Source organism: Leopardus geoffroyi, chromosome X (assembly GCF_018350155.1).
Source record: "Leopardus geoffroyi isolate Oge1 chromosome X, O.geoffroyi_Oge1_pat1.0, whole genome shotgun sequence".
Lineage (NCBI taxonomy): Eukaryota > Metazoa > Chordata > Mammalia > Carnivora > Felidae > Leopardus > Leopardus geoffroyi.
Genome location: NC_059343.1, coordinates 38,176,714 through 38,193,059, shown reverse-complemented (window position 1 = coordinate 38,193,059; position 16,346 = coordinate 38,176,714). Strand labels below are relative to the sequence as shown.

Below are 16,346 nucleotides of genomic sequence, written 5' to 3'. Positions count from 1 at the left end.
TCTAGAAAGCACAGTAATCTTTGGCTTCCTAGTGCTTGAACTAGCGGAAATGTTAATTTTAGATCATTTCTCCTAAAAGTATATGTGCTACCTCACCAGCTGTGTGTGGTTTACAGACTCAGCATGGGGATTCACGGAGCATTTCCACATCTAAAAGGATTCTCCTCCAACTGCACAAGGCCATCAATCGAGAAGCCTGTTCCCTGGCTCAGAAGGAAAACTCTCCTGCCCTCCAATAATTCCGGGTGACTGTGTGTGCCCTGTCACAGGCTCCCTGCATGGAGAAGGCTTGTTTTCACACGGAGCTGGACTTTAGTTTGCCATGCAGTGACGCGTTCCACAGGATTTCAGGGCAGACAGGGACGAGGGAAGCTGGAATCAGGACTTGGGCATTCTCTGTGGACTCTGAAACTCCCGCTCTCCCGCTCAAAGCTCCTATCCTGCGGTTGAGAGATAGCCAAATGAGGATTAAGCTAGGAGTTACTGAGTGACTCTTGCATGCTTCATCTAGTTTAACCTTCTTCACAACTCTGTAAGGCAAATCGTGTTTTTATTATCTGGGTGTCCCTAGGAAACAGAGCCTTGGGCCGGGATTTAGTGTTCACTTGCTTTCTCTAGGAGAGGCATTCTCAGAGCAGGAAGAGTGAGGGAAAAGGGAAATTGGTAGGAAAGGCTAGGAAGCAAAGCCTTGAGATTTATTGCTATACTGGCCACTGTCTCACCACGAGCCTTGAAGAGCCACAGCTAGATCGCCCACGAGGTCCACGTAGGCACGGGCACGGGGCATCTTGGAACAGGCTGGGTGGACAGCTCCTGTTTTGGAACATTCCATCGGAGGGATTTTGCCTGACTTACTCCATCTGCTGCCTCTCACTGGTTCACGTTTGCTCTGGGAGGGGGCGGGTATAAACGGCCTCCTACCTGTAGGTCGTTTTAATCAAGCCCCTGTGGCAGCTGTTCTGGAAGCCAGGTTCTGCGTGTTGTGGTGTGGCCTTTCCCTGGACTACAGGATTGGCTGAAAGAGTCAGAGACTGGAAACGTGTGGCTTCTCACCTCCGAGCAGCAGAGCCACGCTAATCGATCAGTGTATCAGTGGGGTCTTCCGGGAGGCAGACGGTGACATGGAAGTAGGTGTGTAGGGGTTCCCTCCTGTGGAAAGTGAGGGGGGAAGGAGCGCGATCAAGCAGTGGGAAGCCTCAAACCTGCTACTGACCTGACAGACCACCCCCCCCCCCAGATAGGGTCTAGCCTGCCGTGCCCTGTGATTGGTTGGGAGCTGCCTCAGCCCCAAACCTCGCATGCATGTTGGCAGAGACACCAGCTAACTGTGCTCCTTGTGGCTGAGGGGCAAGATCTCTCTCTTTTTCTTTTTTAAGTTTATTTACTTATTCTGAGAGAGAGAGAGGGAGAGAGCGTGAGTTGGGGAGGGGCAGCAGAGAAAGAGTGAGAGAGAGCGAGAGAGCGAGAGAGCGGATCCCAAGCAGGCTCCGTGCTCAGTCCAGAGCCTGGCACGGGGTTCGATCCCACGAACCTTGAGATCATGACCTGAGCCTAAACCAAGAGTCGGGTGCCCGCAAGATCTTTGAAGCGAAGTAAGAACGGTGAATGTCCCTGGCTGCCACAGTTGGCCACAAAGGTGGTGGGAATGAAATCCACCGACAAGGGAACAGGAGTAACGTTGAGGAAGTACAGTCTGATAGGGGATTGCACCCATTTGATGGATAGAAGGGAGACTTGATAGGTTTTTATCAGTTATTTAAGTGTGGAAGGCTAGTCAGTATAATTGTCAAGATCTGAACTCAGTTTTAGCTGACTCGAAGGCATTTGGTTCTTTGTGCAGATCTGGTGTCTTATGATGCTGTGGCAGGCAAGGAGTCTCACGAATTTTCTTTCTTAAAAAAAAATTGTTTTTTTAATGTTTATTTTTGAGAGAGAGAGAGAGAGAGAGAGAGTGCAAGCAGGGGAGAGGCAGAAAGAGGGAGACACAGAATCCGAAGCAGGCTCCAGGTTCTGAACTGTCAGCACAGAGCCTGATGCGGGGCTCCAACCCTCGTACCGTGAGACCATGACCCAAGCTGAAGTCGGATGCTTAACCGACTGAGCCACCCAGGCGCCCCGAGGAGGCTAGCGAAGTTTCTGCTGGGGGAATCATGTGATGTGATTGGGTTTGTCTCCTAGTTATTATTTCTCATTTGTAGCGTCCAAACCAACTCCCTGATCTTTCTGGAGGTTTTGCAAACTGCTCAAACCTTCATGATGTATCATTTGTGTACTTCAAACAGCTAGAGCCTGATGTATGGCCACCATGAGGGGCCCTTGCCAATAGAGTGCTTTTTAATAAAGATTTTATGGAGGGATTTCCAGAATTCCAAGGAAGAGAGTTTGCTAAATTACGACGATGACCTGGCTCACAGGCAAATGAACCCGAACCCAACCCATTGTATTGTTATTCCTTGTAGAGAGCCATGGATTGCCAGGCCTTCCAAAGATCCAGCATGATTCTTGTCACATCTCATGGCATTGTTGAGCATGAGCTGAGGCAACCAAGTCACCAGGGTGTCGTGAACCCAGTGTTGGATTGTTCTCTTTGGGTTTTTGAGAGCTGAGTTGTAAATTTTCTGGAATTTTGCAAATATTGGTGGCTTGGAATAGATTAGGGTAGAGTATTCACACCTTGAAAATTGGCCAAACTTACACATTAGTCTTTCCCTCCCTCCCCGTGGCTTTGCTAGAGAGCCCATTTCTCAGTGTCACCTAGAACGTACCACTACAGCCTTTGAAATAAATTTGTGTGTGTGTGTGTGTGTGTGTGTGTGTGTGTGTGTGTGTGTGTGGTACTCTATGCAGTCTGTTTTATGGGGTCAGATTTGATGTTTTTAGTGTGATATGAGGGCACAGAAATATGCCTCCTGCTTCCTAAATTTCCATCTCCATTGTTGCATTTATTTCTATGTCAACAAGCACCCCCAATGAAGTGATGTTAAAAAAATGTGTCGTGCCTAGGGATTCTGTGTGTCAGGGTTTCATGCTGGGCATATGGGGATGGTTTGTCTGCCACATCATGTCTGGGGCCTCTGTCGGGAAGATTTACATGACTAGCTGTGAATTCAGTGGCTGAGGCTGGAATCATCCGGAAGGTTTTTTGCTCACATGCCTAGAATTCCTCAAAGACCTTGGTTATCTGCAGCTCTCAAGCAGAGGAGGACACATGACCTCTCCATGTGGCTGAGCTTCTTTTTCTTTTTTAATTTTTGTTAATGATTTTTTATTTTTGAGAAAGAGAGAGTGAGAGAGGGAGACTGCAAGCGGGTGAGGGGCAGAGAGAGAGGGAGAGATGGAATCGGAAGCAGGCTCCAGACTCTGAGCTATCATCACAGAGCCCGATGCGGGGCTTGATCCCATGAACCATGAGATCATGACTTAAGCCGAAGTCGGATGCTTAACCAACTGAACCACCCAGGCACCCTATGGCTCAGCTTAAAAGCATAGTGGCGAGCTCCAAAAAGCAGCGTACTAAGAGGGATGATCAGAAATTATGCGTTTAAAGGGAGCCTGGTAGAACTTTATGGCTCTTTATGACCCAGGCTTAGAAGCCACACTGTATTGCTTCAGTGATGTTTTAATGGTTGAAGCATTCACAAGTATGCCCAGATTCAAGGCAAGGACCTCACAAGTCCGTGGGAGATTTGATAAGGAATTTAGAGCACTGTTTTTAAACCACTCCTCCCCCCATCCTGTCCCTAATATACATCTTGTCAATTTTGAAATAGTGCTATTCAGGATTTATTCCTTTGAGGTAACAATGAGAAGAAATTCTCTTGGAAATCAATACTTTATCAGTATATCATAGGTGATGTTTTCCAATGTGATAGTCTAGAACAGGTCACAATGGACTGGAGGTTGCATAGAACATTCGGGACCTGGCGCCTAGGACAAGAAGGGGTTATGGGAGATATGTAGGGAGTGAAAAATTACTTCTCAAGTTAGCATACGGTAGCCCTGCTCGTTGGCATCATAGGGAAGAGTCCAGAGTGTGGAAAACCTATCCATTCCTCAGAAAACCTCAGAGTAAGGAGAGGCTCCTTGCCACCTTAACCGCCACTCCCTCGTGTGTCTCTATTTATATGCCAGACTCTGTGCTGGATTCTGGGAGGCACTGAGAATGAGGGAAAACAAACACTTCTTCCTGTCCAGGAACTTTTCCTCGAGTGGGGAAATCCAGACAAGTAAATGGGCACGCGCAGTGTATTAAACGTGAGGATAAAAGCCCGGAACGCTCTGGGACCAAGGAACAGAGGGAGCCAACCCAAACTGGGAAATGAGGAATGAGACGAGGGAGCCCTGTGGGATGAGTAGGAGTGTCTCTGGTAAAGGGTTGTAGGGAAGGGCATCTGGAAAAAGGAAAGTGTGCTGCCAGGTCACAGCGAATTACGGGGGGCTTTTTCTTCTTGCAGAGTGGCTGAGCCTGCAGTCCAACCGGGAATGGTGGAGAGGACTTGGAGGCTGATAATGGAATAGGGGTTGAATCATAGAACTTGGGCTGAGCTGTTTAAATTCTATCCTGTAGGCTATATGCTTCAGTATGATACATAAGGATTTACCTTTTTCTTGAGAATTTTTTTAAGGTTTATTTATTTTTGAGAGACAGAGTGCGAACAGGGGAGGAGCAGAGACAGACTGAGACACAGACTCTGAAGCAGGCTCCAGGCTCTGAGCTGTCAGCACAGAGCCCAACAGGGGTTCGACCCCGTGAACCGTGAGATCATGGCCTGAACTGAAGTCGGATGCTTAACGGGCTGACGCTGACGCTAACGCTAACGCTTAACGCTAATCCAGGCGCCACAGGATTTACATTTCACGGAGATTGCTCTGGCTAAAGTTTGCCAAATGGCTTAGAGTGGAAAAGGTATGAAGGTAGAGATACTAGTTATGAGGTCCTTTGTGCTAACAGAGATTATGCATAATTCTATTACTGCAGTAATATGGGTAATGGTGGTGAGTGTGTAGACAGGAGGATGGATTCCATGTCTATTCTAGAGGTGCAATTATCTGGTGTTTGTGACTGATTAGATTTGAGAACTTAAATCAAGGGAAATCTAGGATGGCTGGGAACAGGGGTGATAGTGTTTTTCCGAGAAACAGGTAATACAGGGGATGGAGGGAGACAGAGGAGGTAGGGATAGTAAGAAATGAATGCAGGTCTAGACCTATCACTTGAGCCCCTTATAAGGCAATGAGATGAAAAATATGGGGAGGGGCGCCTGGGTGGCTCAGTGGGTTGGGCCTCCGTCTTCGGTTCAGGTCATGATCTTGTGGTTCATGGGTTCGAGCCCTGCATCAGGCTCCCTGCTGTTCTCGCGGACCCCATTTCAGATTCTCTGTCTTCCTGTCTCTGCCCCTTCCCCACTTGAGTGCCTCATTCTCTCTCAAAAAAGAAATAAACATTAAAAAATATATATAGGGGCGCGTGGGTGGCTCCATCGGTTAAGTGTTCGACTTTGGCTCAGGTCATGATCTCATGGTCTGTGAGTTTGAGCCCCGCGTCGGGCTCTGTGCTGACAGCTCAGAGCCTGGAGTCTCCTTCGGATTCTGTGTCTCCTCTCTCTCTGCCCCTCCCCCGTTCATGCTCTGTCTCTCTGTCTCTCAGAAACAAATAAATGTAAAAAAAAAAAACAAAAAACGAATGCCAAATGCCAAGTTATATATATATATATATATATATATATATATATATATATATACGTATATATATATATACATATATGTATGTATATATATATATAGGGAGGCGTCTACAGTGACAGATTTCAGAATCATCAGTATATAGTCTTGCGGTGAATGAATCCACAGAAATTGATGAATTTGCCTAGAATGGGAATAGAGTGACCAGAAAAATGGTTCAAGGGTAAAACCCCACAGGGCAATGATTTTAAGAGAGAAAGTAGTAGTAGTAGTAATAATAATAATAATAATAATAATAATAATGATAGAAATTATCGATAGTCTCTTATTTTACCAATAAGCTGTTTTCCAGTTTTATTTGCTTTCATGATTCCATAAGTAACCTTTTAGTTACAATTTTAATATATATACACTGAAAAATGTGCCTGTTTACGAATGTTTAAACATATTTCCACATACATACATAGACGTTAGGACTGTGCTTTTAAATGTCTCCGTAATATTCCATTATATGGTAATACTATAATTTGCCGTCCATTTTTTTAGTGGTTACTATTTAGACTTTTCCTGAGTTTGCTAAATGGAATGTTTATATTCATAGTGAGTCTTTTCAGTCACTCCTAGAGTTAAGGAAATTCGTGACAAATTTGTATAATTTCGAAATTTCAGGGTGACCTTACAATACAGTGAATCCAAACCTAGCTCAAGATTTAGCTCATTTATGTCTTTGATTTTAAAGACTGTCAGAGTTGAAATTCTCTATTATCAGGGCTGTGACATAAAATAGACCCTTTTGAAGGGGTTTATCATTAATAATACTAGATACAAATCCATACTTCAGAGAGTCTCGTTGTTAATTCTGCTAGTTGGATGTTAACTTCTCGGCAGGTCACATTAACTCATCATTTTTTTTTTTTATCTTGTCTTTTGTCTAATAAAGAGTTCACATTAGAGTAGCAATTTTAGCCTTGCTCTTCAATTTTTTGTTTGCTTGAGATCATATTCTTAGTGCTACGTTCAGTCATGCATGATCTCATGCATGCTCTCTCTCTCTCTTTCTGGCAGAAAGTACTTTTATCTCCTTTAACCACTATATGAGGGTTCGTTTAGTTAAAACTTGCTGATATGACCCATTTGTCTTAATAACTGTGTGGGTGCAAACAGCAATCCAATGCAACGTACTGTGCTGTGTAACCCATCGTGGGAGGCACCGTCCCTGTGTGCAGTCTCTGACTTTAGACTTAGGTAATGGGTACAGGTGCCTCATAGTAAAAAGTGGTACAGCTTCTTCCCTTCCTTTATAATTCATACATAGATATAACTAGAATTTCTAATATTTTTTCCCTCCCCCCTACTTCCTACTCCAGGGTCCAATTCCAGATCCCACATTGGATCATATTGCATTCCCCTTGAGTGTGAGCACCCTACTTTTGAGACCGCTGCTCCGAAAGACATCTCTGGTCTTTGCACTCTTAACAAGCTTCTTCTGTGGGTGACTGGGTGGCTCAGTTGGTTAAGCGTCTGACTGGCTCAGCTCATGATCTCACGGTTTGTGGGTTCGAGCCCTGTGTTGGGCTCTGTGCTGACAGGTAGGAGCCTGGAGCCTGCTTCGGATTCTCTGTCTCCCTCTCTGTCTCTCTGCCCCTCCCCTGCTCACTCTCTGTCCCTCTATTGAAAATAAATACACATTAAACAAGCTTCTTCTGTTGTCTGCATCAAGCTTCTGCTGTCTAGCACGTTCCTGGGACTAGTGGGGTAAGACTAGTTCATTCCATGGAGTGAACAGAGCCTTTGGATAAAAAGAAAGCATTATTGGGGCTCTTGGGTGAATCAGTCAGTTAAGCATCCGACTTCGGCTCAGGTCATGATCTTATGGTTCATGAGTTCGAGTCCCATGTTGGGCTCCGTGCTGACAACTTGGAGCCTGGAGTCCACTTCGGATTCTGTGTCTCCCGCTTTCTCTCTGCCCCTCTCCTGGTCGCACTCTGTTTCTCTCTCTCTTTCAGAAACAAACATTAAAAAAGCTTTTTTAAAAGTAGAAAGCATTATTATTAAATACAGTTTTTCTTTTTTCAGAAATCTGTAAAAATAGTAATAGTAATCTAATCATGGCTGCACAAGTGTATAAGATTACTTACAATGCATCGTATCGTGTTGCCAGTTAAGAATCACTGATTTGTAACCAACCTATTTATATAATTAAACACCGATGTTTTCAAGTGCATGCAGCCCTGTGAACTTCGTTGGTGTAGTTACTAGACCTCACCTGAGAGCTAGACCATTTTTCTTTGCCTTCATGGTTTGTTTCCTTCTCTTATTCATTGATTCATCCATCCATTCATTCTACAAGGTGTTAGAGAGTGCCTTCAATAATAAATAAAAGCTAATATTTATTGATTTAGTTGCTTTGTTCCAGTCCCTGTTCTAAGCACATTGAGTATATTAACTGTAACTCTCACAGTTATCCTTAGGGAGATTTTCACAGGCCTCATGTACAATCCCTAGTCGCCACAGGTATTTTCAAATAACCTTGAGTATGCTGGTTCATAAAACCTTAGTAAGAGGGAAGCCACAAACCAACAGCCTGGGCCTGCTGCAAAGCCTTTTCTTTAACTCAAAAGTGGCAGTCTTCTGGGTTAGCTGGCAAATGGGTCTGAACAGCATGCCCCAGTGTGGTAGTTGGTTGCTAAGGTTGAGTAACAAGCTGTCCATGGCCATTCAGCTAGGAGATTGCTTCAATAAGCTAAGGACCATGCTAAGCTGTGGAAGTAGAGAAAGTCACATCCTGGTCTAAAGGAGCTCCCAGAAGGGCGCCTGGGTGGCTCAGTCGGTTAAGCGTCCGACTTCGGCTCAGGTCATGATCTCGCGTTCCGTGAGTTCGAGCCCCGCATCGGGCTCTGGGCTGACAGCTCAGAGCCTGGAGCCTGTTTCAGATTCTGTGTCTCCCTCTCTCTCTGACCCTCCCCCGTTCATGCTCTGTCTCTCCCTGTCTCAAAAATAAATAAACATTAAAAAAAAAATAAAGGAGCTCCCAGGTACGTGGGATAGAGAAAAAGATGATTGCTCTGCAGTGGGGTATATGTCTATGATAGAGGTAAATATGGACAGCCTTGAAATCACATCGGAGACTGACCTCTTTAGATTTTGGAGACAACTACCACCACATTTGGGCATGTGCTCCTGAGGTATCCTTTCTAAAATCTTTATTAACTGCAAATGGTAATAATAATCTTATGGGAAAAATGCCGCAGATGCACGAGTAACTGATCGAAGTGACCCTCACCAGTAATAAACACATGTTGACAACACGTATTCCTGCAGAAGATGCACTAGAAAGGCACAACAGCTCTGTGTTTCATGCCCCCAAGTACAGAGCCTCAAGAAAATCATGAGGAAACATCACATGAACCCATATTGACGGACATTCTATCAAATGTACTCTTTTGTAGTGTTGTCACTATTCTTTAGTGTTCTTCAAAAGTGTCTAGGTCCTGAAGGCCAAGGAAAGAAAGACCTGAGGGGCTCCCTCAGATTGGAGGAATTGAAAAAGTCATGGAAACTGAATCCAATATGGGATCCTAGAACAGGAATAGGATTTGAGTGAAAAAACTGGTAAAATTTATTTACTTATGTATCTATTTAAAATTCATTTGAGAGGGAGGGAGGATGCTAGTGGAGGAGGAGAGAGAATCCGAAGCCAACTACGCAGTGTTAGTGTGGAGCCCGACGTGAACCTTGAACTCACAAACCATGACATCATGACCTGACCCCAAATCAAGAGTCAGATGCTTAACTGACTGAGCCACCCAGGCTCCCCAAATTGGTAAAATTTAAATGAATTTGGTAGTTGTGTTAATAGTGTATCATTGTCAACTTTCTAGTTTTCATAATTGTACTATGGTTATTTAAGATGGCAGCATTGGAGGAAGCTGAGTAAAGGGTATATGGGAACTCTTTCTCAAGCAGAGTCTGAGAACTTCTAGACCCCTTAATAGGGTATGAGAATGTCAGTTGCTCTACATTCTTGCCGTTCCTTGATATTATCTGTTGGTATTTTATATTTATACTTCCATGATGACTAATGACATTGAGCACATTTCTTTTAATATTTACATATTATTGGCCACTTGGATTTTTTTAACCTCCTTTTAAAGTGTTTACCCATATTCCGATTAGGTTGTCTGTCTCTTAAAAGTTTTCAAGGAAGGAGTAGTTTGATATGTCCTGCATTATAGGAGAGCCTTTATTTTTGTTTTGGTCATGATCTTGGTTAATGTATTCTCTTAATGAATTTCAGATTTCAAAAACATCCTAGGCTTTCTGGCACTAATATTGACTGAATTACTATTATTTTGAAATAGTTATAATTAAATTTATAATTAATATCTGTTGGATTCATCTTTCCAATGTTGAACAAGTGAAAAATGGGAACCAAATTCTTGAGTACTTTGTACTGTTAAATATATTATCTAATTCAATATTCACAAAGCCATACATCATAATTATTACCATCCCCAATTTACACTTGTTATAAACTGAGGCATAGAAATATTAAATAAAGTTGACCAAGGCCACAGATAGAAAAATCAGGATCTCAGCCTTAAGCCATTCGATGAGTTTATTTTGTGAATGCCATTCCAGAAACCGAAATTTATTTGGTTGTGATCAATGACACAAACTACTTCGGTACATCATATCTAGATAATATTTGTTATAAGAGTGGGTTCATTCCTCCTCTAGTCCAGATCAATGGTTTCTTAAAATGTTTGGTTTATTGGGGCACCTGGGTGGTTCAGTCAGTTAAACGTCCAACTTCAGCTCAGGTCACGATCTCATGGTCCGTGAGTTCGAGCCCCGCGTTGGACTCTGTGCTGACAGTTCGGAGCCTGGGGCCTGCTTCGGATTCTGTGTCTCCCTCTCTCTCTGCCCACCCCACTTGTGCTCCGTCTCTCAAAAAAAATGAATAAACATTAAAAAAAATTTTTTTAAATATTTGGTTTATGGAACCTATGAGGGACGAGTGTGTGTGTGATGTTAAGGAATTTGACAGGTATATACTAGGTTTCCACCCTGCCTGGTGGTGAGATCTTCATTGAAAGGAATGTAGCGTGTTAGCTCTGACATAGAAAGAGCTTCTGAGTAATCATACTCATCTTTAAAAAAAAAAATAATTGAAGAAACTGAAAAATCAGTGAGTTGTTTTGGACCTATCCAAGAACTAAGGTGACAAGACAAACAAGAAATATGGGGAGACAAGTGACTGTAGAGCATAACTGGCAATATAATCTTTAATTGCAGTAGAAGCTACTGGAACGATAAAGTAGTAGGAACACAAATAGGAATTTTGATGAATCATTGGAAACAGAGAATACTAGCATGAGAGGGGAAAACATTTCCTAGGTGGTTCCCACACTTTCCTGGGTTTTATCTCTAGGAACCCCACTAAGTCCTCATGATGAAGGGCCAAGAAAGATACCATCTTGCCTCTGGCAAGAGGAGGGGAAATGAACTACTGAGACATTTGTCCAGAGCATTCTTTATTATTATTATTTAGTTTATTTAGTTATTTTTAGAGATAGAGAGACCAAGCAGGGGAGAGGCAGAGAAAGAGACAATCCCGAGCAGGCTCCTCACTGTCAGTGCAGAGCTTGATGTGGGGCTCGAACTCATGAGCTGTGAGATTGTGACCTGAGCAGAGATCAAGAGTTGGACATTCAACAGATTGAGCCACCCAGGAGCCCCAGCCTAGACCATTCTTGGGCTTCTCTCCAGGAGAAAAGACTACCAACATCTTATCCCACCCGGGGAATGGGCAGTGCTCCTTCGGCCCCCTCTAGCTGTCCTGTCTCACCTAAGAAGGGTAAAAAAGCTAAAGAACACTTGTGAAACTCACAGCCCAGAGATATTGACCCAATAAAATATGGAGATTTAAGTATAGCAGTGTAAAATTCTCTTCAGTCTCCATAGTTTACCACCACTCCAACAGGGCTCCAGCATAATAACAGGATTTTAGCTGAAAGACTGTCAAAACACAGACGTTTTGTAAAGAGGCATATTTAGGGAAGCCCAAATACAACACGAGAGACAAAAACTTAAAATGCTCAATTAAAGCCAGAGAAGGCAGAAAAAGAAGGGAGAAAAAAAAAAGGAATAAGAGCAACAAAGAAAAAACAGTTATAAGCATGGTAACTGACTGTATCAATAATTGAAATGAGAAAGATCTAAATACACCAATCAAAGGAAAGAGATTGTCAGAGAAGATCCAAAAATAAGATCCAACGATATATTGTCCACAAATACGCCACTCGATTTTTTAAAACATTGATTTATTTCTTTTGAGAAAACTTGAGTGAGCAGGGGAGGGGCAGAGAGAGCGAGAGGGAGAGAATCCGGACCCCCTACGTGGGGCTCGATCTCTCAAACCATGAGATCATGACCTGAGCCGAAATCAAGTGTTGGATGCTTAACCTAATGAGCAACCCAGGCACTCCCCTCCAAAAAAACCCGTCCACTTTAAATATAAAGAATAGGGTATATGAGAAGTAAAGGATTGGATAAAAATTTATTATGCTAATACTAATCAAAAGACGGCCGGAGTAGCTATATTAGTCCCTAGATTGAGAAGAAGCAGAATTATCATGGATCAAGCGAGAAGTGATATGATAAAGGAGTCCATTCTCCAAGAAGATATAAGAACCCTTAATGTGCATGCACTTTACAACAGGGTACCAAAATACGTTAGTTAAAAACTGGTAGGACTAAAAAACTGGTAGAACACATTTGCCCCCCAAGTCCCCACTAATAGTGCTACTATTAACACTTCCATTGCAACAAATGATAGGTTGGAGAGGCAGAAAATCTCTAAGGCTGTGGATTAGTTAAGACTAATGCTAAATAGCATTATCAATCCACTTGATCTATTTGGCATTTATAGGACACTCCACCCAGGAAGAGCAGAAAACACTTTCTTTTCAAACTCACACGGAATATTCACCTGGGTAGACCATGTCCCGAATCACAAAATGCACTTAATCAAATTTAATATGGCCAAAATCCTATGTATGTCTCAGGCCACAATGAAATTAAAGTAGAAATCAATAAGAGAGTGATAGCTGGATAGTCCCAAAACATTTGAAAGTTAAACTGCATGCTCCTAAATAACACACAAGTCAAAAAGTCTTGAAACATTTAAAAATATTTTTAACTAAATGAAAATGACAATAGAACTTAGTAAAATGTATGAGGTCTAGTGAACAGTGTTTGAGGAGAATTGATAGCCTTAAATACATATTATAAAAGATGGTCTAAAGTTAGCAGCGTAACATTTCACCTTACAAAACCAGAGAAAGAGGAGCAATTTAAGCCTAATGCCAGCAGAAGAAAAGAAATAATAAAAATTAGTGTGGAAACAAATGAGAAAATCAACAAACTCCAAAACTGCTTCTCTGAAAAATCACTAAAATTAATAAATCTCAAGTCAGGCTAACCGTGAAGAAAGAGAAAACATAAATTACCGTTATCATCAACGGAAGATCAGTGAACAGTAGCTGATCCTGTGGATATTGAAAGGATAATAAAGGAATGCTATGAGCAAGTCTAGGCCCCTAAGTTTGATAATATCCATTAAATGGAAAATTCCTTGAAAGACAAAAACTACCAAAATGCTTATAAGAAGACACCGATGACTTCAACACCCCCACATCTACTGAAAAGCTTGAATTTATAATTAGTAGCCCCCCCCCCCCCCCCCCCCCCCCCAGAAACAAAGTGCTGGGACTAGATGGTTTCACTGACAGGTTCCTCCAAACATTTAAGGAAGAAATGATACCAATTCTCCACAATCTCTTTCAGAAAATAAAAGCAAAAGATGTGCTTCCAAAATCATTCTCTGAGCACAGCATTACTGTATTACCAAAACCAGATAAAAGCATTATGAGAAAAGAAAACTACATACCAATATCTCCTATGGACATAGATTCAAAATCATAAAATGTTAGCAAATGAAAATCAAATATATATATATATATATATATATATATATATATATATATATATATAGAAAGGATTATATTTCACAAACAAATGGGATTTACAGGTATACAAGACTGGTTCACAGGGTGTCTGAGTGGCTCAGGTCATGATCTCCTGGTTCGTGAGTTCAAGCCCCGTATCTGGCTCTGTGCTGACAGTTCAGAGCTTGGCGTCCTTGTCTGATTCTGTATCTCCCTCTCTCTGCCCCTCCCCCACTCATTGTTTTCTTCTTTTTCTCTCTCTCTTACTCTCAAAAATAAAATAAACGTTAAAAATAATTTTTTTAAGAAAATCAGTGAGTCTAATTCACTACATCAATGTGGTAAAGAAAAATCACGTGATTATATTAATTGACACGGATAAAGTGTTTTTGACTAAATGCAACACTCATTCATAAATATCACTCAGTAAACTAGGAATCGAGGGGACCTCTTGCAGATTGATAAAGAACATCCTACAGATGACACCGTATTTAATAGTGAAAAGTGGACGCTTTACCTCTAATATCAGAAACAAAGTTGAAATGTCTTGTCACTACTCCTCTTAAACATCATAATGGAAGTTCTGGCTTGTTCAATAAGACAGGAGAAACAGAGTAAGAGAGGGAGAGAAGGAAAGAAAGAAAAGGCACATAGATTTGGAAGGAAGAAACAAAACTATTTACAAACGACCTGATTGTCTATGTAAAATCACCCCCAACACATCTACCCCCCTCCAAATACCAGAACCAATAAGAGAATATAGAAAGGTCATAGGACATAAAGTTAATATCTTAAAGTCAATTGCTTTTCTGTATACAAGCAAGGAACAATTGGAATTAGAAATTAAAATAATGCCAATTATAATAGCACCAAAAAATTAGATAGATAGATAGATAGATATAATAAATGATTGAATAAATAAACAGGAAAATAAATTTGTGCAGAAGAATTCCAGAATTTATGTGATACTCTATCCTAAAGGAGGTGGAACTTAACTCTTACTCCTCAATTGTGAACTGTGCAAGTTGATCTTGCAGAGGGCAGTACTGCAAGTGGGGAATAAAAGAGTAATTTTTCAGTGGAGAATTTTTTTTAAGTTGACTTATGGGGTGAGGGGAAGGACAGAGAGAGAGAGAACGAGAGACAGAATCCCAAGCAGGCTCCTGTGCTGTCAGTGAGGAGCCCGATGTGGGGCTAGATCTCATGAACCACAAGATCATGATCTGAGTCAAAATCAAAAGTCGGACCCTTCGCCAGCTGAGCCACCCCAGGTAGGTAACCCTCTGGTGGAGAAATTTGACAAATGCTACCTGAGCCACGTGATCAAGATCCATACTAACAGTGAGAAGTCATGTTGATAGTATGTACCTTTGATATGATGTGATGAGAATGGCACTTTATATTTGTGGCCTTTCTCAAAGTACTACAACCCCAGAGTAATCATGATAAATTTCAGACAAATCCCAACTCTGAGACATTCTGTAAAACATGTGGCCAAACACTCCTCTAAACTGTAAGGGTCATGAGAAATAGGGAAAATCTGAAAAAAAAAGAGGAATGGCCAAGAGGTACCCAAAGAGACATGATAATTAACTGAAATGTGGTGTCCCTGGAGGGTGTAGTGAAACAAAAGGAAATTAGGTTAAAACTAAGGAAGTCTGAATGAAGTATGGACTTCAGTTAATAGTAATGTATTGATATTATTCTTTTAATTATTACAACTCTATCAGAGCAATGTAAGATGTAAACCATAGGAGAAATTGGGTGCAGAGCAAATGGTAACTCCGTGTACTATCTTCACATTTATTCCCTTTAAATCTAAAAATGAACTGTATTAAAAAAACAGGGGTGTTGGGCGGGGGGATGGGCTAAATGGGCATTAAGGAGGGCACTTGTTGGGTCGAGCACTGGGTGTTAAACATAAGTGATGAATCGCAAAATTCTACTCCTGAAACCATTCCTATGCTATATGTTAAATAGCTTGGATTCAAATAAAATGAACAACAAGCAAACAAAAAAATAGTGGGGCACCTGGGTGACTCAGTTGGTTAAGTGTGTAACTCTTGATTTCGGCTCAGTCGTGATCTTGAGTTTCTGGAGTTCGAGTCCCTCATTGGGCTTTGCACTGAGTGTAGAGCCTGCTTAAGATTCTCTCTCTTTCTTCCTCTGCATTTCTCCCCCACTCGCATGCTCACTCTCTGTCAAAATAAATTAATTAAAAAAAATAAAAATAACAAACCAGAAAGCAACGAATCAGGGTTTGGCACATAGTTCCTTGTAATAAAAGAAGTATAACCATGGACAGATTGTGAAAACACTGAATGCACTCATGAGTTCATAAGAGTATCAACGTTTTTGTTTTGTTTTTAATTTCTATTTTATAAGGTTAAAAAAATTTTTAATTTTAGTTTAATTAACATACACTGTTATTCATTTCAAGCGTACTATATAGTGATTCAACAACTCCATACATAATCTGGTGCTCATCGAGACAAGTGGCCTCCTTAATCCCCATCACCTATTTAACCCATCCCCCCACCCGCCTCCCCTCTGGTAACCATCAGTTCTCTATAGTTAAGCGTCGCAGGGCACCTGGGTGGCTCAGTCGGTTGGGCGTCCGACTTCAGCTCAGGCCACAATCTCCTGGTTTGT

At 41.8% G+C, this 16,346-nt stretch overlaps 1 pseudogene; it reads right to left on the bottom strand.

Annotated features, from left to right (window-relative positions):
• Positions 1-1,073: 1,073 nt before the first annotated feature.
• LOC123594347 overlaps positions 1,074-16,346 on the bottom strand; it is a 57,383-nt pseudogene continuing 42,110 nt past the window's right edge.